General features: G+C 38.6%; 1 long non-coding RNA gene across 1 annotated transcript in view; it reads left to right on the top strand.

The window, feature by feature from the left end:
• Positions 1-18379, top strand: part of LOC129645834 (uncharacterized) — a 215603-nt gene extending 197224 nt beyond the window's left edge. Inside the window, exon 5 of the long non-coding RNA XR_008711520.1 lies at positions 18225-18379. This is a non-coding gene — a long non-coding RNA (uncharacterized LOC129645834). The remainder of the gene's footprint in view (positions 1-18224) is intronic.
• The last annotated feature ends 5991 nt before the right edge of the window (positions 18380-24370 follow it).

The following is a 24370-nucleotide window of genomic DNA, read 5'->3' as shown; positions in this document are numbered from 1 at the left end:
GTAAAACTACCTTGTCTGATTCCAGATGTGTTCATTAAGTCCCCTATAGATGAACGAGTTCTGTTCCAAGAGCATTTCCCTAGCCCAGTTTGTTTGTCAGTCCAACAAAGTTAGCCTAGCTACCCAACTAACACAACTGGCTATGTAGTACTATACTATGATAGGTTTATAATAGTTTTCATGCAAATAATACATAAAAAAAACACACACACACAAAAAAACATTTTTTAATCGTACAGTATGGTACCAGAGTTCCAAAGAATAGCAAGAAGAGATAAGAAAGCCTTCTTCAGCGATCAATGCAAAGAAATAGAGGAAAACAACAGAATGGGAAAGACTAGAGATCTCTTCAAGAAAATCAGAGATACCAAGGGAACATTTCATGCAAAGATGGGCTAGATAAAGCACAGAAATGGTATGGACCTAACAGAAGCAGAAGATATTAAGAAGAGGTGGCAAGAATACACAGAAGAACTGTACAAAAAAGATCTTCAGGACCCAGATAATCATGATGGTGTGATCAGGGACCTAGAGCCAGACATCCTGGAATGTGAAGTCAAGTGGGCCTTAGAAAGCATCACTACGAACAAAGCTAGTGGTGGTGATAGAATTCCAGTTGAACTATGAATTCCAGTTGAATTATTCCAAATCTTGAAAGATGATGCTGTGAAAGTGCTGCACTCAATATGCCAGCAAATTTGGAAAACTCAGCAGTGGCCACAGGACTGGAAACAGTCAGTTTTCATTCCAATCCCAAAGAAAGGCAATGCCAAAGAATGCTCAAACTACTGCACAATTACACTCATCTCACACGCTAGTGAAGTAATGCTCAAAATTCCCCAAGCCAGGGTTCAGCAATATGTGAACGGTGAACTTCGTGATGTTCAAGCTGGTTTTAGAAAAGGCAGAGGAACCAGAGATCAAATTGCCAACATCTTCTGGATCATGGAAAAAGCAAGAGAGTTCCAGAAAAACATCTATTTCTGCTTTATTGACTATGCCAAAGCCTTTGACTGTGTGGATCACAATAAACTGTGGAAAATTCTGAAAGAGATGGGAATACCAGACCACCTGATCTGCTCTTGAGAAATTTGTGTGCAGGTCAGGAAGCAACAGTTAGAACTGGACATGGAACAACAGACTGGTTCCAAATAAGAAAAGGAGTACGTCAAGGCTGTATATTGTCACCCTGTTTATTTAACTTATATGCAGAGTACATCATGAGAAACGCTGGACTGGAAGAAACACAAGCTGGAATCAAGATTGACGGGAGAAATATCAGTAAGCTCAGATATGCAGATGACACCACCCTTATGGCAGAAAGTGAAGAGGAACTAAAAAGCCTCTTGATGAAAGTGAAAGAGGAGAGTGAAAAAGTTGGCTTAAAGCTCAACATTCAGAAAACTAAGATCATGGCATCTGGTCCCATCACTTCATGGGAAATAGATGGGGAAACAGTGGAAACAGTGTCAGACTTTATTTTGGGGGGCTCCAAAATCACTGCAGATGGTGACTGCAGCCATGAAATTAAAAGACGCTTACTCCTTGGAAGGAAAGTTATGACCAACCTAGATAGCATATTCAAAAGCAGAGACATTACTTTGCCAACAAAGGTCCGTCTAGTCAAGGCTATGGTTTTTCCTGTGGTCATGTATGGATGTGAGAGTTGGACTGTGAAGAAGGCTGAGCGCCGAAGAATTGATGCTTTTGAACTGTGGTGTTGGAGAAGACTCTTGAGAGTCCCTTGGACTGCAAGGAGATCGAGCCAGTCCATTCTGAAGGAGATCAGCCATGGGATTTCTTTGGAAGGAATGATGCTGAAGCTGAAACTCCAGTACTTTGGCCACCTCATGTGAAGAGTTGACTCATTGGAAAAGCCTCTGATGCTGGGAGGGATTGGGGGCAAGAGGAGAAGGGGACGACAGAGGATGAGATGGCTGGATGGCATCACTGACTTGATGGACGTGAGTCTGAGTGAACTCCGGGAGTTGGTAATGGACAGGGAGGCCTGGCATGCTGCGATTCATGGGGTTGCAAAGAGTTGGACATGACTGAGCGACTGATCTGATCTGATCTGACAGTACCTTAAAAATTGCAGTAGTACAGTACAACAGCTGAAATACAGGGACTGGCATCAGGTGAACAGGCAAGAACAGTTACTGACTGGAGGAGGGAGAGGAGGAGGAAGATGGTAGAGCTGAAGGATCGATAGCAATAGGAGAGAGAGGGCAAGCTGTAATGTCACTCACCTGACGCTGATGGAATGCATGTGTGCATCTTTGAAAATTAGCAACTTGAAGGTTTGTATGTAGGGGATTTAACTGTATATCCAGTTGTTCACAGGATAACTCTAGTATTTCAAATTCACATGTTGATAATCAAATAAGTTATTTTCTCTATTTTCATGGGTTTGTGCTACAGTATTACAAACAGCATCATTATTCTCTTAAAATGGTAACTTCAGATGCATCTTTAATTCTTCCATTTAGTTTATATTCAACCTCTAATCTTTCGCTGGATACTGTGTGTGTTAGTTGCTCAGTCGTGTCTGACTCTTTTCAACCCATCAGGCACCTCTGTCCATGGGATTCTCCAGGCAAGAATACTGGAGTGGGTTGCCATTTCCTTCTCCAGGGGATCTTCCCAACCCAGGGATCGATTCAGCATCTCTCTTCTTTTTCTGACCTCCCACCCATTATCTCGTTTTAACTCTTACTGCCTTTCAACTGCATTAGTGCAGTAATTCTTTAGTCTTTTCCTCATCTAATCTGCTGCCTTTAAATTCTAGAATAGTCTTTCTTTTTTTTTTAATTTTATTTTATTTTTAAACTTTACAATATTATATTGGTTTTGCCAAATACTGAAATGAATCCGCCACAGGTATACATGTGTTCCCCATCCTGAACCCTCCTCCCTCCTCATCTACTTCAAAACCTCTATTGTTCCCTCATCACTTACACACTAGTGTTTACACACTGCTGCTGCTGCTGCTAAGTCGCTTCAGTTGTGTCCGACTCTGTGTGACCCCATAGACGGCAGCCCACCAGGCTCCACTGTCCCTGGGATTCTCCAGGCAAGAACACCGGAGTGGGTTGCCATTTCCCTCTCCAATGCATGAAAGTGAAAAGTGAAAGTGAAGTCGCTGAGTCTTGTCCGACTCTTAGCGACCCCACGGACTGCGGCCCACCAGGCTCCTCCGTCCATGGGATTCTCCAGGCAAGAGTGCTGGAGTGGGGTGCCATTGCCTTCTCCAGTTTACACACTAGGGTTTCTCAAAACATCCTAATACAGATATAGAACAGATTACGCTGAAATAATTGTGGAAATGCAGATTTTGGGGCACATCCTCAAGCCCCCTAAATCAGACTCTCTGGGCATGGGGACCTGGAGTGGGCAACAGCCTGCTCTTTGAATGACTGAATATACTAAAGTTTGCAATTCTCTAGCTTAAATTTGCCTGCATGTTAAATTTGATATATGGATTAGTTCCTCGAATCAAGCTTGATTTGTAATTCCACATGGACTTCTTGTTATTCAGATCTATTTGCATTTTTCATATTACTTTGAAAAATAATAAAATTGTTCTTACTTTATATGTCAAATTTCTATTTATGTTTTTATATCTAAGATGATTATATTCAAGGATAAGCACTTTCTGTTATGATTTTACAGAAGATTGTCCTTATTTTTTTTGCATCTGAGGGAGCAAAATGTTCTCCAATGACTGGGACAAGCTGTGTCTTTCCATCCTTTTTGAAGGGATGCTGCTCTTCTTTCAGGCTCTGGGTCATTTCTTTTTCTCTCCCTCTTCAGTCTTCCAGGGAAGAAGAAGGACAGTAGCTATCTTAGACTAATAGCTGGTGGGCTGGCCTGAGTGAATGTCAACATAGTCCAAGATGTTCTTTAAGAGTGGGTGGAAAGGGATGAGATTCACATAGAGCGGTGGAGTAAGAGGGCCTGAACCATCTTTCATTTCCAGGTAGTAAAAATTCTTGATAAAACTTGACAAAAATCTGTCTTAAGTACATAACTGAGTTCACAACACAGAGAGAACTTTACAAGTGATAGATATAAAGCTGAAAATGAAAAGGAGGAAAGCACCATGACTGCTGAAAAGTAGTCCAGTGGGGCAAGGACATTACTTACATTTGAATCTGTGCGAGTCTTTGCTTACAGGTTCATTAAAGAAAGTGCCTCCTTCAGCATTTGATGACACAAAAGGAGACGATTTCTAAGTTATCTGATAGTTAACCACAAAGCTTTGCTTTACTTACCAGAGAGTGTGACTTTTATGTGACAAAACCCACCATGAATGAAGCAAAAATATATACCACAAGCAAGTAAAAAATAATTACAATGCATGTAAAGAACAAAGGGTTGGTGTCTAGAATATATAAAGATCTCAAACAAATCATAATAATCAACCTAACAGGACAATGTGCAAGTTATATGAACAGGCAATTCATAGAGGAGAGAAGTACTAATAAAAAAAACTAAAATATGCCAACCTGTGTCTCCTGTGTTTCCTACATTTCAGGTGGATTCTTTACCCACTGAGCCACCTGGGAAGCCCTACGCTCCACTTCACTAGTAATCTAAGACATTCAGACTGAATAAGAGTCAGATACCACTTCACATCCATCTGCTTGACAAATATTTGTAAGACTAATGTTAGTATGTATTTGTGAGAATGTACACAACCAGTCCATTCTAAAGGCGATCAGTCCTGGGTGTTCTTTGGAAGGAATGATGCTAAAGCTGAAACTCCAGTACTTTGGCCTCCTCACATGAAGAGTTGACTTACTGGAAAAGACTCTGATACTGGGAGGGATTGGGGGCAGGAGGAGAAGGGGACGACAGAGGATGAGATGGCCGGATGGCATCACCGACTCAATGGCCATGAGTTTGAGTGAACTCTGGGAGATGGTGATGGACAGGGAGGCCTGGCATGCTGCAATTCATGGGGTCAGAAACAGTTGGACACGATGGAGCGACTGAACTGAACCCAGAAATAAATTGCTGTGGGAGAGTAAAATTTGTTCAGGTTCTTTGGAAAGCAGTTTCCAACACGTTATAAAGTTTAAGATGCTTAAGCCTTGTGATGTAGCATTTCACTTCTGACTGTTTTAGAAAAACTCTTATGTAAATTTACAAAGAGTTAATTCAAGAGTATTCACTACAGGGTTCAGGATGGGGAACACATGTATACCTGTGGCTGATTCATTTTGATATATGGCAAAACCAATATAATATTGTAAAGTTAAAAAAAAAAAGAGTATTCACTATAGAGAAATAATAGTGAAACATTAAAAACAAACTAAATTTTCCTTATTAGTAGAAGGGAGAAATAAACTAGTATTAATTTATTCAATGTAATACTATATAGCCATTGAAAAGGAGTTAACTCTCTCTCTCTATATATATACACACATACATACATACATATATATATATACACACACACACACACACACCCCTGTAGGAATAAACCTTAAAACATAATGTTAAAGATATGGTATATTTATGTAAAATTTTAAGTATACACAGTTTATTATCTACCTACCTATTTACCTCTCTATCTCCTCTGCCTAATTACCTTTTTACATTGCATTTGAACTGGAATCTGGTAGAAGCACCTGTCTTATAAAAAATTAAAACGTTTTTTCTGTCATCAGGTAAATCTAAACCCAAGGTGTCTGAATCTTCCTGAGGACCAAGAGAAACTGCTCTTATATATATGGTACTGGTTTAATAAATACAAAATATGTGAGGACATTTATGGCTTAGATGGCCAAATTTTAATTCTTATTACAAATATATTGTTTGGTTGAACAGTTTCCTAAAACAAAATTTGGAGTTTTCATATGCCTTCACAGTCTTTGAATTTTGTAGTTAAATGTTGGCTAATGTAGGGATCTACTTTCTCCTCCCTGAACCAGTACTGAAGAAAGTCATTTACTTTAATGAAAATAATAAGCAAAATTTGCACAGGTTTAGATTTAAGTAATATTATTATCTCGCTTAGCCAGTGTCATAGCAATTTCTTCATTTGCTTCCAGGGGTTGTTGGAATATTAATATTTTCTAATCATGTCCTTCTTTTCCTGAAGCAGGTAATGACCAGTACAATGGTTTGACTTTGCAAAGTATACCTCTTTCAACAATGTTTGTTCAATCCAAGTTTTCTCTCAAATACCACTGTGATATAGATTTTTCTCTTAATTTTACCCAATGCTGAGTTAACATTTTTAGATTTACTGCTAGTCTTTCCACCATTGTTGTGCAGTTGCTCAGTCATGTCTGACTGTTTGCGACCCATGGACTGCATGGGTCAGGGAAGGACAGGGAAGCCTGTCCTTCACCATTCCACCATAGTACAAGAAAGACAGGTATGAGACTGAGACACCTTGACCTCAGCAGAGCAACGATCCTGGGGGAGTAGAGTTAAGAGAAAATGTTTGGGGGGTGTCTTTTGTTCATATGTACCAATTTATCTCTTTAAAAAAGATCAGTCATCAGAAGCAATTATAGCAAAATATTAACATCTGCTTAATCTCTGTAGAGGCTACACATGTATTGAATTATTTTCTGTTCGAAAAGTTTTATAATTAGACATTCAAAAGGGAGGGAGTGGAGGAGGAGAAATTGCACTTAGATAGGATAATCCTGGAATGTTCTGTCTACCTCAAATTAAGCACATATTAAATCCAAGATCTTTAGGTGATTAAAAATTTTTTTTAGTTTTTATAGATAAACTGATGGAACTTTGTACCCTCAGTGGGTAGGCTTGCTTGTCAGTGGGTAGGCTGTATGCTTATTGCCTTAGGACCACGCTCCTGCATTTTGCCAGCACCTGGATCCATACACCTATAGCTCCCAATCTTATTCTTGGCCAAGCCCTTGCTTCAGTTCCTGCATTGGTCCAGGCTCACAGTCAACTTTACACCCACTTGCTCATGACCCCAGATTGCTTGACATTAACATTGTCTCCAACTTTTAGGGTTTCTGGGCTGGATCAGTCTACTTAGTTACTAGCTTTATGTTACCTGGGTTGATGTCAGCTAGTTCTCAGCATGGCTCTTATATACATAGTCTTAGGCAGTTTGGTCAACACTTACCCAGACTTTTTGTGAGCAGTTCCACTCACAACCTTTTCTGCAGCTTCTGTCTCAAATTTGCTTAATCCTTAAAAGCAGCTCTTTGGTGAGCACTGGAGATTAGTGACCACAGTTTTAGGAAGACTGGGAATGGAAACAAAGGCTTGAGAATTATCAATATATAGCCAATGGAAAATGTAACGGGAATGAATGAAATTATCCCAGAAGAGAGCCTAGATGCAAAATGAGAAAACAAAGACTGAACTCTGAAATAACTCAAAATGTATGGCCCAAAGCAGTGGGAGAGGATTCAGTGAAGAAAACAAACCAAGTCAAGTGAGAAGAAAGAACCTGGAGGGACTGCTACCTTGGAAGCCAAGAAATAGAAAGTTCTAAGAAAGATAGAGTGGTAAAAATGGTCATTGTTTTAGGATAGTAAATTAGAATAATGGCATTGGAGCTGAAAATTAAGATATTATTGGATATTTCAGCAAGAGAAGAGCAGATAGGGCAGTATAAGCCAGATTGACATGAATCAAGTATGAAGTGAGGAAGTGGAAGTGAGAATAGACCATCAGTTTAGTTCAGTTCAGTCGCTTAGTCGTGTCTGACTCTTTGCGACCCCATGAATTGCAGCACGCCAGTCCATCACCAACTCCCAGAGTTCACTCAAACTCATGTCCATCGAGTCAGTGATGCCATCCAGCCATCTTATCCTCTGTTGTCCCCTTCTCCTCCTGCTCCCAGTCCCTCCCAGCATCAGAGTCTTTTCCAATGAGTCAGCTCTTCGCATGAGGTGGCCAAAGTACTGGAGTTTCAGCTTTAGCATCAACTGATGCTCTAATATGCATTGAAATCATTTGGATGGTGTGCTGAAGCTGTTAAAAAAATGGAGATGTCAGGCTCTCACTCTCAGAAGTTTAATTTAGTCTTAGCAAGGGCTAGAAATTTGCCATTTTAAAAACTTCCCAGTTTTAATAAAGACTGGACTATAGTTTTAGAAACTGGCAATGAAACAGAAGGATTATATGGGGAAGAATGCTAGAGGGTGACGAATACCTTATAATTTTAAACTTGTTTCCCCCACCCCAAAAACTTTCCTCCAGGGCAATTATGTATTGTCCAGCCAAGATAAAGAACATCCAGCTTAACAGTTATGCTTTTCATGGTAAATTATTTAATTGATTTTGGTTTGAATCAATTTGGGCACCATGACCTAATATATCCTAGGGCCTGATGGCCCTTGGATAAACTGAATGTTGGGTTTTTAAGCCTTCAAAAAACATTTATTGTTTGATTTTTAGTTCTGCAGTTCCTAGAAGCCAAGTACTTGAGGATTAAAAAAAATTCTGAATTCTTTCCCGACCATCATTTTTTCAGCCTCCATTCTTGTTTGCCAAGAACAAAGATTACTAGTGATAACCTTCCAGGCAATCTTTGCAAGAAAAGCCTTTTACTGTTTTCAATCTTTCCAAAAAACCTTTTATTATTTTCAGAGTTCTTGAGAGCTTGCTCTTTTCAAACCCTTGCCATCTGAATTCTACCCTTCCTATTCTGCTTAAATTTTACCATTTAAGGTTGCTCAGTGATGTCAAAATCCACATTAAACTTTTTTTGTTTTTAATTTTTGACTATTCTAAAGCATTAGAGATTGTTAATGTCACATTTCTAAAATTAACCTATTCCTTGAATGTTTCTTATTCTCCATATTGCAGCCTAATTGTGGATGGCCACAAAATATATGATTTCCAACTTTTATGTAGTAGTCTCATCTACTCCTAAAAATACAGATGTAAATTATGTGCTGTTTATTTACAGAATTCTAATTTTCAGCCCTGCCTTTCTTTTTTAGTTACTATCTTTCTCACTGCTTTTCAGGCTTTTTAACTTGATTGGCCTGAGCACTGTCATATGTCTTAAATGTAGTGGTCAATGCTGAAATAAACATTCATATCCTTTTAATTCTTTTCCAGATACTTTGCTGTCAGTGCAACTGATTTCTATATGTTCATTTTGCATCTTGCAACTTTACTAAATTTGTTTTAATTCTGACTTTTTTTGGGGTAGAGTTATTAGGATTTTTTTGTATGTAAGATCACATCATCTGCAAACAGAGACAATTTTACTTCTTTGCTTCCAAGTTGAATGCATTTTTCTTGCCTAATTTCTCTGACTAGGGCTACTGTGTTGAATATGAGTCGTGAGAGTGGGCACCTTGTCTTGTCCCTGATCTTAGAGGAAAAGCTTTCAGTCTTTCACCGCTGAGTATGATGTTAACTGTAGGCTTGTCATGTATGCATGTGTGCTCAGTCGTGTCCGACTCTTTGAGTCCCCATGGACTGTAGCCCACCAGGCTCCTCTGTCCATGGGATTTCCCAGGCAAGAATACTGGAGTGGGTTGCTATTTCCTTCTCCAGGGGATCTTCCTGTCCCAGGGATTGAACCCTTGTCTCCTGCATTGGCAGATGATGCTTTACCACTGCACCACTTGGGAAGCCCAGGCTTGTCATATATGACCTTTATTATGTTGAAGTACATTCTTTTTATATCTACTTTGTGGAGAGTTTTTAATCAGGAAAGAATGTTAAACTTTGTCAAATGCTTTTTCTGCATATATTGAGGTTAGGGTTAGGGTCATGATGTATGACTTAATGTGTTGCTGAATTTTGTTTGCTATACTTTGTTGAGAGATTTTGTATCTATTCTCATCAAGTATGTTGGCCTTTAATTTTCTTTTATTGTAGTGCCTTTATCTGGCTTTGTTATCAGGGTAATGCCGGCCTTAAATGAAGTTACTGCTCTTCAGTTTTTTGAAGGAGTTTGAGAAGGATTGGTATAAGTTCTTCTTTACTTGTTTGGTAAAATTTACCAGTGAAACTATCCAGTTCTGGGCTTTTCTTTGTTAGGAGGTTTTTGGTTACTGATTTGATCTCCTTACTTGTTATTGGTTTGTTCAGATTTTCTGTTTCTTCATAATTCAGTTTAAGTAAATTGCATGTTTCTAGGAGTTCATCCATTTCTTATAGGTTGTCCAATTTGTTGGAGTAGTAACTATTTGTAGTAGTCTTTTATGATCTTTGGTATTTCTGTGGTATCTTTTGTAATGTGTCTTTCATTACTGATTTTATTTCAGTCTTGTCTCTTTTCTTAGTCTAGCTAAAGCTTTGTCAATTTTGTCTATCTTTTTAGAAAATGAGCTCTGAATTTTGTTGATCATGTCTATTTTTTCTGGTCTTTATTTCATTAATTTTGTTTTCATCTTTCTTATCTCCTTCCTTCTGATAACCTCAGACTCAGTGTATTTTTCTTATTCTAGTTCCTGAAAACGAAATAAGGAAAATAATCTAATTTACAATATCATTAAAAATGATACAATATTTGGAAATAAATGTGATCAAGGAGGTGAAAGGTTTGTACACTAAAAGTGATAATATTCTGATGAAAGAAACTGAAGAAGACACAAATAAGTGGAAAGATATCCTGTGTTCATGAATCAGAAGAACTGATATTGCTAGAATGCTCATACTATCCAAAGCCATCTGTAGATTCAATGCAGTCTTCATTGAATTCCAATGACAGTTTTCATAATAATAAAAAAAAAACCAGAGACCCTGAATAGCCAAGGCAATTTTGACAAAGCTGGAGGCATCACACTTCTTGATTTCAAACTATATTGCAAAGCTATGGTAATCAAAGTATTATGGTACTTTCATGAATACTCAGTGGGAATAAAGAATAGACTCTTCAATAAATGGTGTTGGCAAAACTGGATGATCATATATAAAGGAATGAAAGTGAAAATAATTTATTATATCATTCACAGAAATTAGCTCAAATGAATTAAAAACTAAAATGTAAGACCTGAGAAGTGGGAATTATAACTGGTGTATCCACTATGGAAACTAGTATGGAAGTTTCTTAAAAAATTAAAAATAGAACTACCATGTGCTGTTCTTAGTCGCTCAGTCATGTCTAACTCTTTGCAACCCTATGGACTGCAGCCCACCAGTCTCCTATGTCCATGGGATTCTCTAGGGAAGAATACTAGAGTGGGTTGCCATGCCCTCCTCCAGGGGATTTTCCCAACCCAGGGATCAAACCAGGGTCTCCTGCATTGCAGGCCGATTCTTTACCAGCTGAGCTACCAGGGAAGCCTGAAGAACTACCATGTGATCTAGCAGTTCCATTCCTGCATATTTATTCAAAGTAAACAAAATCCTTATCCCAAAGAGACATCTGCATTATCTGCAGCATTATTTATAATAATAAGGCATGAGGACAATCTTAAGTTCATTCACTGTTGGATGAATGGATAAAGAAAGTGTGGTAAGTATATACAATGGAATATTATTTAGCCACAAAAAGAAGGAAATTCTATTTGTGACAACGTGGGTGGACCTTGAAGATATAGAAAATTACTGTAAATTCTCACTTATATGTGGAATCTAAATAAATGAGACTCATAGATACAGAGAGTAGAATGGTGGTTACCAGAGGCTGAGGGTGTGTGAGAAATGAGATACTTGTCAAAGAGAATAAACTTTCAGGTATAAGTTGAAAATTTTGGGAATCTAATAAACAACACTGTAGCTATAGTCAGTAATACCGTATTATATATTTGAAAGTTGCTTAGAGAGTATATCTTAAATGTTATCACAATAAAAGCAAAATGGTAATTATATGAGATAATGAAAATGTTCACTAACCCTATGTGACATTTATTTTATAATATATACATATTCAGATCTTCACCATGCACTTTTAACTTTATGTCAATTACATCTTATTAATTCTGAAGAAAAAAATCCAACTCCCAAGCCACTTCCTTTTCTTGGATTCTTTATTTATTTATTTATTTTTAGTGATTCCACCATGCTTTCAGAAGAAAGCTACTCCTTTGATTTTATATGCAGTTAGTTGCTGACATCTATCATTTATTCCTTTTTGATGTATTTAGAATGAGTCTCAATGTCTAGTCACACTACCATCAGATTTAATTTGGATATTTTTTATAGGTTTCAGTTCAATTCAGTTCTGTTGCTCAGTCGTGTCTGACTCTTTACAACCTCATAAACTGTAGCATGCTAGGCCTCCCTGTCCATATAGGTTTATCTGGGTATAATTACATATTATAAAATTCACTCTTTTTGAGTGTATATTTTAATTTTGGCAAAGGTATATAGTTATGTAGCACTGCTACAATCAAGATATAAAACATTTGCATCATCTGAAAATGTGGCAATCGCCATGGACAGTCAGTTTCTTTCCCACCCCCCTGATCTCTAGCCCTTGGCAACTGCTGATCTGTTTTTCTGTCCATCTGATTTTTCCTTTTTTATAAAGTCACATGAATTAGTTCATTCAGTATGTAAAATTTTTAATGAGGTTAATTGCACTTAGAATGCTTTTGGGATTAATTCATGTTGCATGTATTATTGTAATTCTTTCCTTTTTTATTGCTGAATAATATTCCACATATGGTTGCCCTGAAATTTGTTTATTGACTAGTTAATGGATACTTGGACATTTCAGTTTTTTGGCTATAATGAAAACACCTGTTGCAAATATTTGCATGCAAATCTTTGTTTGGATATATGTGGTCATTGTAATGACACTTTAGTCATTTCCAGCATATAATTTCTTAAGTTCATGATGCATGCATGCATGTGTGTGTGCTAAGTTGCTTCAGTCACATCCAACTCTTTGTGACCATTTGGACTCAGTTCAGTTCAGTTGCTCAGTTGTGTCTGACTCTTTGTGACCCCATGGACTACAGCATGCCAGGACCCCCAGTCCATCACCAACTCCCGGAGTCTACTCAAACTCATGAACATTGAGTCAGTGATGCCATCCAACCATTTCATCCTCTGTTGTCCCCTTCTCCTCCTGCCTTCAGTCTTTCCCAGCATCAGGGTCTTTTCCAATAAGTCAGTTCTTTGCATCAAGTGGCCAAAGAATTGGAGTTTGAGCTTCAGCATCAGTCCTTCCAATGAATATTCAGGACTGATTTCTTTAGGCTGGACTGGTTGGATCTCCTTGCAGTCCAAAGGACTCTCAAGAGTCTTCTCCAACACCACAGTTCAAAAGCATCAATTCTTCAGCTTTCACGTTCATCAATTCTTTATAGTTCAACTTTCACATCTATACATGACTACTGGAAAAACCATAGCTTTGACTAGACTGACCTTTGTTGGCAAAGTAATGTCTCTGCTTTTCAATAATGCTGTTTAGGTTGGTCATAACTTTTCTTTCAAGGAGCAAACATCTTTTAATTTCAGAGCTGCATCACCATCTACAGTGATTTTTGAGCTTCCAAAAATAAAGTCAGCCCCTGTTTCCACTGTGTCCCCATCTATTTTCCATGAAGTGATGGGACTGGATGCCATGATCTTAATTTTATGAATGTTGAACTTTAAGACAACTTTTTTACTCTCCTCTTTCATTTTCATCAAGAGGCTCTTTAGTTCTTCTTCGCTTTCTGCCAGAAGGGTGGTGTCATCTGGATATTTGAGGTTATTGATATTTCTCTTGGCAATCTTGATTCCAGCTTGTGCTTCCTCCAGCCTAATGTATACTGGGCTGTACTCATGACATACTCTGCATATAAATTAAATAAACAGGGTGACAATATACAGCCTTGATGTAGTCCTTTTCCTATTTGGAAACAGTCTGTTGTTCCATGTCCAGTTCTAACTGTTTCCTTCTGACCTGAATACAGATTTCTCAAGTGGCAGGTCAAATGGTCTGGTATTCCCATTTCTTGAGGAATTTTCCACAGTTTGTTGTGATCTACACAGTCAAAGGCTTTGGCATAGTCAATAAAGCAGAAATAGATGTTTTTCTGGCACTCTCTTGATTTTTCAATGACCCAGCAGAAGTTGGCAATTTGATCTCTGGTTCCTCTGCCTTTTCTAAATCTAGCTTGAACATCTGGAAGTTCACAGTTCATGTATTGTTGAAGCCTGCTTGTAGAATTTTGAGGATTACTTTGCTAGTGTGTGAGATGAGTGCAACTGTGCTGTAATTTGAGCATTCTTTGACATTGCCTTTCTTTGGGATTGGAATGAAAACCGACCTTTTCCAGTCCTGTGGCCACTGCTGAGTTTTCCAAATTTGTTGGCATATTGAGTGCAGCACTTTCACAGCATCATCTTTTAGGATTTGAAATAGCTCAACTGGAATTCCATCACCTCCACTAGCTTTGTTCATAGTGATGCTTCCTAAGGCCCCCTTGACTTCACATTCCAGGATGTCTGGCTCTAGGTGAGTGATCTCACCATTGTGATTATATGGGACATGACGATCTTTTTTGTATAGTTCTGCTGTATATTCTTGCCACCTCTTAATATCCTCTGCTTCTGTTAGGTCCATACCATTTCTGTCCTTTATTGAGCCTATCTTTGCATGAAATGTTCCCTTGGTATCTCTAACTTTCTTGAAGAGATCTCTAGTCTTTCCCATTCTGTTGTTTTCCTTTACTTCTTTGTATTGATTGCTGAGGAAGGCTTTCTTATCTCTCCTTGCTCTTATTTGGAATTCTGCATTCAAATGGGTATATCTTTCCTTTTCTCCTTTGCCTTTCATTTCTCTTCTTTTTACAGCTATTGGTAAGGCCTCCCCAGACAGCCATTTTCCCTTTTTGAATTTCTTTTTCTTGGGGGTGGTCTTGATCTCTGCCTCCTGTACATTGTCATGAACCTCCATCCATAGTTCTTCAGGCACTCTATCGGATCTAATACCTTGAATCTATTTGTCACTTCCACTGTATAATCATAAGGGATTTGATTTAGGTCATACCTGAGTGGTCTAGTGGTTTTCCCTACTTTCTTCAATTTAACTCTGAATTTGGCAATAAGGAGTTCATGATCTGAGCCACAGTCACCTCCCAGTCTTGTTTTTGCTGACTGTATAGAGCTTCTCCATCTTTGGCTGCAAAGAATATAATCAATCTGACTTCGGTGTTGACCATCTGGTGATGTCCATGTGTAGAGTCTTCTCTTGTGTTGTTGGAAGAGGTTGTTTGCTATGACCAGTGCGTTCTCTTGGCAAAACTTTATTAGCCTTTGCCCTGCTTCATTCTGTACTCCAAGGCCAAATTTGTCTGTTACTCCAGGTATGTCTTGACTTCCTACTTATGCATTCCAGTCCCCTATAATGAAAAGGACATCTTTTTCTGGGTGTTAGTTCTAGAAGGTCTTGTAGGTCTTAATAAAACCGGTTAACTTTAACTTCTTCAGCATTACTTTTTGGGGCATAGACTTGGATTACTGTGATATTGAATGATTTGCCTTGGAAACGAACAGAGATCATTCTGTTGTTTTTGAGATTGCATCCAAGTACCGCATTTCAGACTCTTTTGTTTACTATGGACTATAGGGTACCAACAGAAAAAGAGTAATAGCTGTGACAGTGCTTTGCACTTACACCAAAACTTTTAGTGGTTTTCCATTACATTAGATTAGACAAAACTTATTCATTAGATAACATTATTAGATAAACATCAAACCACCTGTTTTTGCATTAAAGACTTCCATAGCCGATCTCAATCCACGCTTTCAGGTATATTACTTACTTTATGCTCATCTGTGCTTCTGGATTATTTATCATTCCCAGCATGAGCTATAATTTAATACTTTCTCTGCTTCCACCATTAATTTAAGTAGAATTTAGCTAAGTAAACGTTCATTGATTACTTACTATGTATAAGTTGAAATGTTTTGTAGACACTAGTATTTCTTGCTGATCATGTCTTATTGGTTCTTAAGTTCTGAGAGCAAATGGTGAGAATTCAGCTATTGAAAGATGCTGGTTCCATATTAAATGTTTATTTGTGTATTTAAAGAAAAGCTTTTTATTTTGTATTGGGGTATAGCAGATTAACAATATTGTGATAGTTTCAGGTGAACAGCAAAGGGATTCAGCCACACATATACATGTATCCATTCTTTACTGAACTCCCCTCCCATCCAGACTGCCACATTATGTTTAGCAGAGTTTCATATGTTTTACAGTAGGACTTGTGGGTTATGAGACTCAAGGTTGGAATGTAGAGGATTAGCATATGTGGATTTGGTCAGTAATTCCCGTCTCCAAGATGGCAACAAAAAGCCTACATGTGATATGGATGAGTGCAAAGTCATTTGTTGTATGACTTCAGTCATATTTTATACAGTCATATGTTCTACAGTAGGACTTGTTGGTTATCCAGTTAAAATATAGCAGTGTGTACATGTCCATCCCAAACTCCCTAACTATCCCTTTCCCCATCCTTCCCCCCTTGATGCCGGCAACCGTAAGTTTGTTCTCTAAGTCTGTGAGTCTCTTTCTGTTTTGTAAGTAAGTTCATTTTTATCATTTCTTTTTAGATTCCACATAAAAGGAATGTCATATGATATTTTTCCTTCTCTGTCTAACTTCACTCAGTTTGACAATCTCTAGGTCCATCTATTTGAGTATTTTTGAGTTCAGATAGTGGCAGGAGAAATCTCTAGCCCATGACAAGTCTCTTGTATACAGTGGATGTTTAGTAACTGCTTATTGAATTAAATATTATTTATGTCAGTGGTATGAGCTTTGAAGTAGATTTCAGGTGAGTAGGGTGAGTTTATTTTTAGACACACTGAGATAGAGGCATCATGAAAACGTGGGATGGTAACTAAAAAGAGATCTCATTTAAAGACATCGCTTGAAGCAGCAATTACAAAGATGTGGTAGTTGATGCCAAGGGAGAAAGGTCCCTGAGGGAAAAAGTAAAGGAAGAGGAAAGACAGAGCTGAGAAAGCTTTAGGGAATGCAGGCATTTCATGCCTGTTTGCTGGAATGGGGCTGAGATAATTAAAGAATGAGTGAAACAGAAGCAGTGGAGGAGACAAGCATATGCAGGAAATGGGCAAGGTGGTGAAGGGAGGGCCTGGTGAAAGGCTTGAACATTTATGGAATGACTATTATATGTCCGATAAGGATTAATTGGCAATTTACATAACTTGCCTCATTTAACCATAATAATATTTCTCATGAAATAGTACTATTCTCCTTTTATAGGTGAGCAAGATTACACCCAGACAATTTAGTAGGTTTTCTCATGCTGATATGGCTGGGAAATGCTACAGCTGGATTAAATATTAAGCACAGTGAGGGCATGGTGTTTCATGTCTGTCTTTATCATTGATCCCCCAGAACCTAGTTTAGTCCCTGGCACAGACTGTGCATTCTGTAAACACTTATTGATTGCATTAAATCAAATTTAGGTTCATTTGACTTCAAGGCCCATGGTCTTTGCACAGTACCTTGTTGAATGATCACAGAAACCAAGGAAGGTGAAAGTTTGAATATAAGAGCAAACATTAAATCATGTAGAAATGTTGAGTCATCACAAGGACTTAGAAAAGTGCATTGAATTTTTCAGCATGGAAAATCGTCATTGGCAGCTTTTAAAAGAGCATTATTCTATAGAGGAGACCTAGAAACCAGAAGGTAATAGGCTGGAAAATGCCTTGCCTCAGAGAACAGTGGGATTTCACACTGATCCCTACACATAGCAGCAGCACGTCAGTGCTCTTAAGATAACTGCAGCTTACCAGCCTATTTCTATCTCCTCATCTTGGTGGGAGTTAGATTCCAGGCAACTGTGCTCCTCCCAGCTTCAGGGCTCACATGCTGAGTTTCAGGAGCAGACTCACTGATGCTCCCTCATGAGGCCTGAGAGCTTCCCCACACCCATGGAAGCTGTGACTCCAAGCACAGTCTTGGAAACACTCAGAAAGTCCATTTCCTATCTCCATTTTTCATTTTTAAAAATACTTTTGATGTGGTGGAGGGATTCAGGCATTGTTTCTAATGAACTATTTTAAAGTTATTTTTAAATTAATTAATTTACTTTTAAAACGTTTTATTTTGTATTGGAGGGTAGCCGATTAACCGTGCTGTGATAGTTTCAGGTGGACAGCCAGTGACTCAGCCCTACATATGCATGTATCCATTCTCCCCCAGACTCCCCTTCCATTCAGGCTGCTACATCACACCGAGCAGAGTTCCCTGTGCTGTATAGTAGGACCTTGTTGATTATCCATTTTAAATAAATCAGTGTGTACATGAGGATCTCCAGTGAACTATTTTTAAAATTCTCTAGGTGGTCTGGGCTTCCCCGGTGGCTCTGTGGTAAAGAATTCAGCTGCCACTGCAGGACATCAATCCCTGGGTCAGGAGGATCCCTTGGAGGAAGAAATGGCAACCTACTGCAGTATTCTTGCCTGAGAAGTCCATGGACAGGGGAGCCTGGCAGACTACCGTCTATGGGGTTGCAAAAGAGTTGGACACAATTTAACGACTAAACAACAATAACAACAAATAAATGGTCTAGCACCTCCTTTGGAATGTCACATCTATTGTGTTAGTGTCTCCATTGAAACTTACAATTTAACATCCTGTTATATCAGCAAATATTTGCAATACAGTGTAATGTGTATTATATAAGAGGTGTGAAAAGGCATGGGGCAAAGGAAAGAGTGATCAAATCTCCCCTGCCGTGGGGATATGATAAGGCAGGACTTCACAGGAAATGTGGCGTTTGACTTGGGGTTTGAAGGATGGCAGCATGTGGGTGGCATAGGGCTTTGACAATGAATGGCAAATAGTGTTCTTCTTGTATCTTTCCCTCACTGGCCTCTTTCCAAACTATTTTGGTTCAGGTGATAAACTACATGTGCATAGCATTGCATTTTTTGAAATAATTTTGTCCTTTTTTTCCCCTTTAAGTTTATATAAGAAATGGTTCTGCTGCTGCTGGCATGCTCACATGCAATAGATGGAAAATAAAAAGGAAAATGACTTAAAACACAGAGGAAGCAAAATTAGATTTTAAAAAAAGGCTGGAGAAGCCGGAGAAGAAGCTTTTTATGAGCCAGTTATGGGAAGGGTGACTATTAAAGAGATGGGGTGACTATCTAGAATGTCATTTTGCCTACTGAATTGCTTTATATAGGCAAGTTGAATCATAGACATAATTTAATGTGTTGAAATAAATTCTCACAGATTGAACCAAATAGATAGCATTAATATTAATGTGGTAATAGAATAGTATTTTAAGTCAAATTTCAAACCATGCAGATAGAAGGAAAGACCTTCCTGGTGACTCAGTGGTAAAGAATCTACCTGCAATGCAGGAGACCGTCTGCAATGCCAGAGATGCAGTTTCGATCCCTGGACCAGGAAGATCCCCTGGAGAAGGAAATGGCAAGCCACTCCAGTATTCTTGCCTGGGAAATCTTATGGACAAAGGAGCCTGGTGGGCTGCAGTCCACGGGGTAGCAAGAGTCAGACACGACTTAGCGACTGAACCACCAGATAGAAGAAAAAGAGTATTGAGGATACTTGTGATTCGGTGATCAGAAAGTTCTTTCTGAGGTGATTGAGGGTGGGGAGAGAATCAGGGTCATGGAGTATAGACCTGCATGCAAAGTCCAGTTGTGCTAATTTCTGTGTCTTGACTTCAGGAAAACTTCTCCTTTGAAACTTCAGTTTTCTCATGTCTAAAATGCAAATGATGACATCTTTGATGTTAGTTATGTGAATTACATGAGTGCAGGTACCTGCAGTACCTTACATAGTGTCTGGACCAAAGTAGTTGCTCCATTACTATTGGTTAATTTCTCCCTTCTCTTGTTTTCTTTTCCATCCTTCCCCTGTTTATCTCCTCCTGTTTTCCTTTCCTCTTCTCTTACTATTGTAAGATGGGAATGAGAAGTTATGGTATATTTAAGGAAAGTCTCAGTAATCATTAGAGTCAAGAATTGAGAGTTAAAACTTATATAAAAGAATGATGACATGGTAGATGTCATGTTGAAGATTATCACTCTCATCTTACACATAAGGGAACTAAGCTTTGGAGAGATTAAGTAATTTGCCAAGCTTAGCCCACAATACAAGTCAGATCTGGGACTTTATCCTTCCATCTTTTTGACTCTAAAGAGCAAGTCCCTAATCACAGTTCACACTATTGACTGATGGTAAGCTTGCCATGAGCTTGACTAAATTCCTCAGTTCTCATTTCACCTGCTGCCTTAAGCCACAACTCCCCCAGCCTATGCTTAAATAGCAAGGCTCTTTTCTTTTCTTTTTCTTGTTGTTGTTGTATTGACCTTACATTTATCCTTATTAAATTCCATCTTGTCAGGTTTGGCCCATCTCTCTAGCCTGTCAAGATCTCTTTGACTCACAATACTGGCATACTGTCATCCAACCTATTCCTTATCCTTCCAAGTTTTGTATCCTCTGCAAATATAATACATATATATTTTCTGTCTTCATTCAAGTCATTGATAAAATCATTGAACAAGACAGGGCTGAAGGTAGAGGCCACAGACTGTGACATCATTTCATTAATCAGTATCCTCAAGAAATGACTTTCAATTCATTTCAAGTCCGTCCAGTTGTATTAGCTTTCAATCACATTGTCTCTTTCACAAGGGTATAAAAAAAAGCTTTCTCAAGCCTTTTGGCCTTGACAGTCTAGATACATGATGTCTTCTGAATTTTCCTGATGTATAAGTGAAGTAACCCTGTCAAAAGGAGAACTCTTCAGTTTTCAACATAGTATGCATTACATATTGTTTGCTAAAATATCTCCTTTCAAAAGAGGATCAAATTCTATGTAATATTTTCTTTTTACAGCTATCTAGTTAAAATAGAACTTAAATCTGCAGCTCCTGATTGTAACCGTCTTTGTACAGAGGTTCTCATTTATGCCTTTTCTAAATACCATAGGCTCATAGATCATGCTCTTCAGCATGAAGTTAAATATAAATATATATCAGATCAGATCAGATCAGTCGCTCCGTCGTGTCCGACTCTTTGCGACCCCATGAATCGCAGCACGCCAGGCCTCCCTGTCCATCACCAACTCCCGGAGTTCACTGAGACTCACATCCTTCGAGTCAGTGATGCCATCCAGCCATCTCATCCTCTGTCATCCCCTTCTCCTCCTGCCCGCAATCCCTCCCAGCATCAGAGTCTTTTCCAATGAGTCAACTCTTCGCATTAATTTTTATAATTCACACATTCTCAATAGGGTGTGCTTAAAGCTTCTTATTTTCCCTAGATAAAGAATTTGAAGGTCATTCCCAGGAAGCTGACAAAAGTCACAGAATTCTATGTTAAAAGTAACTGACACAAAGAATGGTGCAAGGCAAAATCAAAAATATTTAAAATCTAAAGTCTATGTGATTGTATCTTCATTATAACAGGAATATTAAGAAGCGAAGCTGTGATGATGGAGTACGAGACTGTCCCACAAAGATCAACGTCCCCACACAAAGACCAATCATTAGACAGTGATCTGCCAATAAAAAAGCTCTGGGTGATCTCAGGAGTTCACTTATGAAACCTCGGGGGCACAGTAGAACAAAACCCTTGGGAATAAGAACAAACAAAGGGAAGGAAGAGTAGCTTCAGTTTTGCCTTGCACCATTCCATTCCCCAGAGGCCAGTGCTCTGTGCAAAGAGGGAACTTCCAGCTAGAGAGAGTTTCCCTGGCCAGGAAAGAGAGAGTAGGGTGAGCCACTGGCTTCCCCAGCCTTTCAGGGACCACATGAAAGACCTGCTTCAGTTGCATCTCAGCAGAGACCAGCAGAGCTGAGATGTAGTGACAACTAGGAGCAAGGAAGAAAGGCTGTCAGCCATGCAGCAGGAGTTCCTGGGGTTCCCAGTGACCTTCTCTGCAGAGGGAACCCCAGGAGGTTTAGCCACTAAAGAAACCAGCAACCAGCACGGCCACTGCAGACCCTTGGCAGATTTTATTGGGCTTTGTCCCACAGGTTTGTGTGTGTGTGTGTGTTCACAGGTTTTAGCACAAGGTGTCAGCCTAGACCCCTGCAACTGACCGCCACGCCCACCACGAGCTATAACTGACATATAACATCGTGCCGTTTTAACATCTAAAATGTGATGATTTGATAAACTTATATATTGTAGAACAATTACCACAATTATGTTAGTTAACACTTAAGCTCAAATGATTGCCATTTTTTTGGTTGTTGTCATGGGGAGAACATTTAAGGTGTATTCTCTTAGCAACTTTTTTTTAAAGTTTTTTTTTTTTTTTTTTTTAATGTGGACCATTTTTTAAGAAGTCTTAATTGAATTTATTACAGTATTGCTTCTGTTTTAAGTTTTGGTTTTTTGGATGTAAGGCATCTGGAATCTTAGCTCCCTGAACAGGGTTTTGATCTTGCACTCCCCTGCATTGGAAGGCAGTCTTTTTTTTGTTTTTGACTTCTACAATCTTTATTATTATTAATATTTTTAGCTCTTAATTTTTAAATAGTAGATTCAAAGGAAGTTCAAAGATAGTATAGAAAGGTCCTGAGCACTCTTCTAGGACATTAGTGGATTCTTATAACCATCACTGAAATCAAGATTCATAACTATTCCAGCACAGCCAGAAGCCCCTCCCCTCCATGTACCCCTTTATAGTCACACCCACTCCTCCCTGTCTCAACATTCTTTTTTTTTTTTTTTAATTTTATTTGGAGGCTAATTACTTTACAATACTATAGTGGTTTTTGCCATACATTGACATGAATCAGCCATGGGTGTACCTGTATTCCCCATCCTGAAACCCCCTCCCACCTCCCTCCCCATCCAGGGAAGTCCCTCTTAGCAATATTTAAGTGTACAATGCAGTATTGTTAACTGTAGTTGCCATAGTGTACATTAGATCCCCAGACTTTATCTTAGAGATGGAAGGTTGTATCATTTGACCTGTATCTCGACATTTCCCCAGCCTCTGTCTCGCCCCTGGTGATCACTACTTTCTGTTTCTATAAATTCAGATTTTCTGGATTCCACAAATAAGTGAGATTATATGACCTTTGCCTTTCTTTGCTGGCTTATTTCACATGCCATAATGCCCTCAAGGTCCATCTATGTTGTCGCAAATAGCAGGACTTCTTTCTTTTTTATGGGTGAATACTGCTTTTAGAGTAATGGGGGCTTCCCTTGTGGCTCAGGTGGTAGAGCATCTGCCTGCAATATGGGAGATCCAGGTTCGATTCCTGTTTTGGGAAGATCCCTTGGAAAAGGAAAGGGAAGTCCATTCCAGTATTCTTGCCTAGAGAATTACATGGACAGAGGAGCCTGGTGGGCTGCAGTCCATGGGGTCACAAAGAGTCAGACACGACTGAGTGACAACACTTTCAATGCTTAGAGGGATACCACCAAACTCAAGTTGTTTTAAGAGGCAAAGGAGATGAAAGAGATGCTTCTGCTGGTTAATCCAGAAAGATAGGCATGGCTTTTAAAAGAATTCTTTTGAAAGAATTTTTATGTGCAATACCTTGCTTGTTTCATAAAATACTTTTTATAGCATTTTAAAGCAATATTATTACCCAGGAAGATATGGAATAAGCACTTATAAAATTCTGAAATTTGCAGTAACCTATTGGGACTTCCCAGTGACTTAGTGGTGAAGTATCTGCCTGCCAGTGCCGGAGATGTGGGCTCGATCCCTGGGTCAGGAAGATCACTTGGAGAAGGAAATGGCATTCCAGTATTCTTGCCTGGGAAATCTTATTGACAGAAGAGCCTGGTGGACTACAATCTATGGGGCCATAAAAAATCATGGACCTGATTTAGCGACTCAAAAACAACAATGTATACATGCACATATGTGTATATGTATCCATCATATTCGTTTTATTCATTTATCCATCGATGGACATTTAGATTGTTTCCATGTCTTGGCTGCTACATATAATACTGCTATGAATATGGGGTTCAGATATCTGGCCAACTTTTACTTTTTTGTGTGTGTTTTTATTTATTTATTTTTAAATTTTATTTTATTTAACTTTACAATATTGTATTGGTTTTTCCATATATCAAAATGAATCTGCCACAGGTATACATGTGTTCTCCATCCTGAACCCTAAGGAGTAATGCATGAGGAATCTCTGGCTTATTATATCAGGTAGAATCCTATGAATCTGCCATTTTTAAAGTCAAATAGTTGAATATTGGCAATCTCATATAGTTTGCACTAATAATTATTTGAAATTTGAGAGAGAAAATTTACTGAAGCAATTTCTTTGCAACTGGTTAATAGCAGGAAGCAACTAGTTTGTGGATGGGTTTCTGAGGTAATGGAACCGTTACCGTCTTGCAGCTTATTCCTCTAATTGACACTGAATAAATCTCCCATATTATGAAGAGGAATGAATGCTCATATGTTGCCAGAGAAGGAAATATACAGCATTCGAATGCCAGAATAGAATCTTTATA

Source organism: Bubalus kerabau, chromosome 1 (genome assembly GCF_029407905.1).
Source record: "Bubalus kerabau isolate K-KA32 ecotype Philippines breed swamp buffalo chromosome 1, PCC_UOA_SB_1v2, whole genome shotgun sequence".
NCBI classification, from domain to species: domain Eukaryota; kingdom Metazoa; phylum Chordata; class Mammalia; order Artiodactyla; family Bovidae; genus Bubalus; species Bubalus kerabau.
Note: the sequence above shows the minus strand (reverse complement) of the source record. Positions and strands in the feature narration are given on the sequence as shown.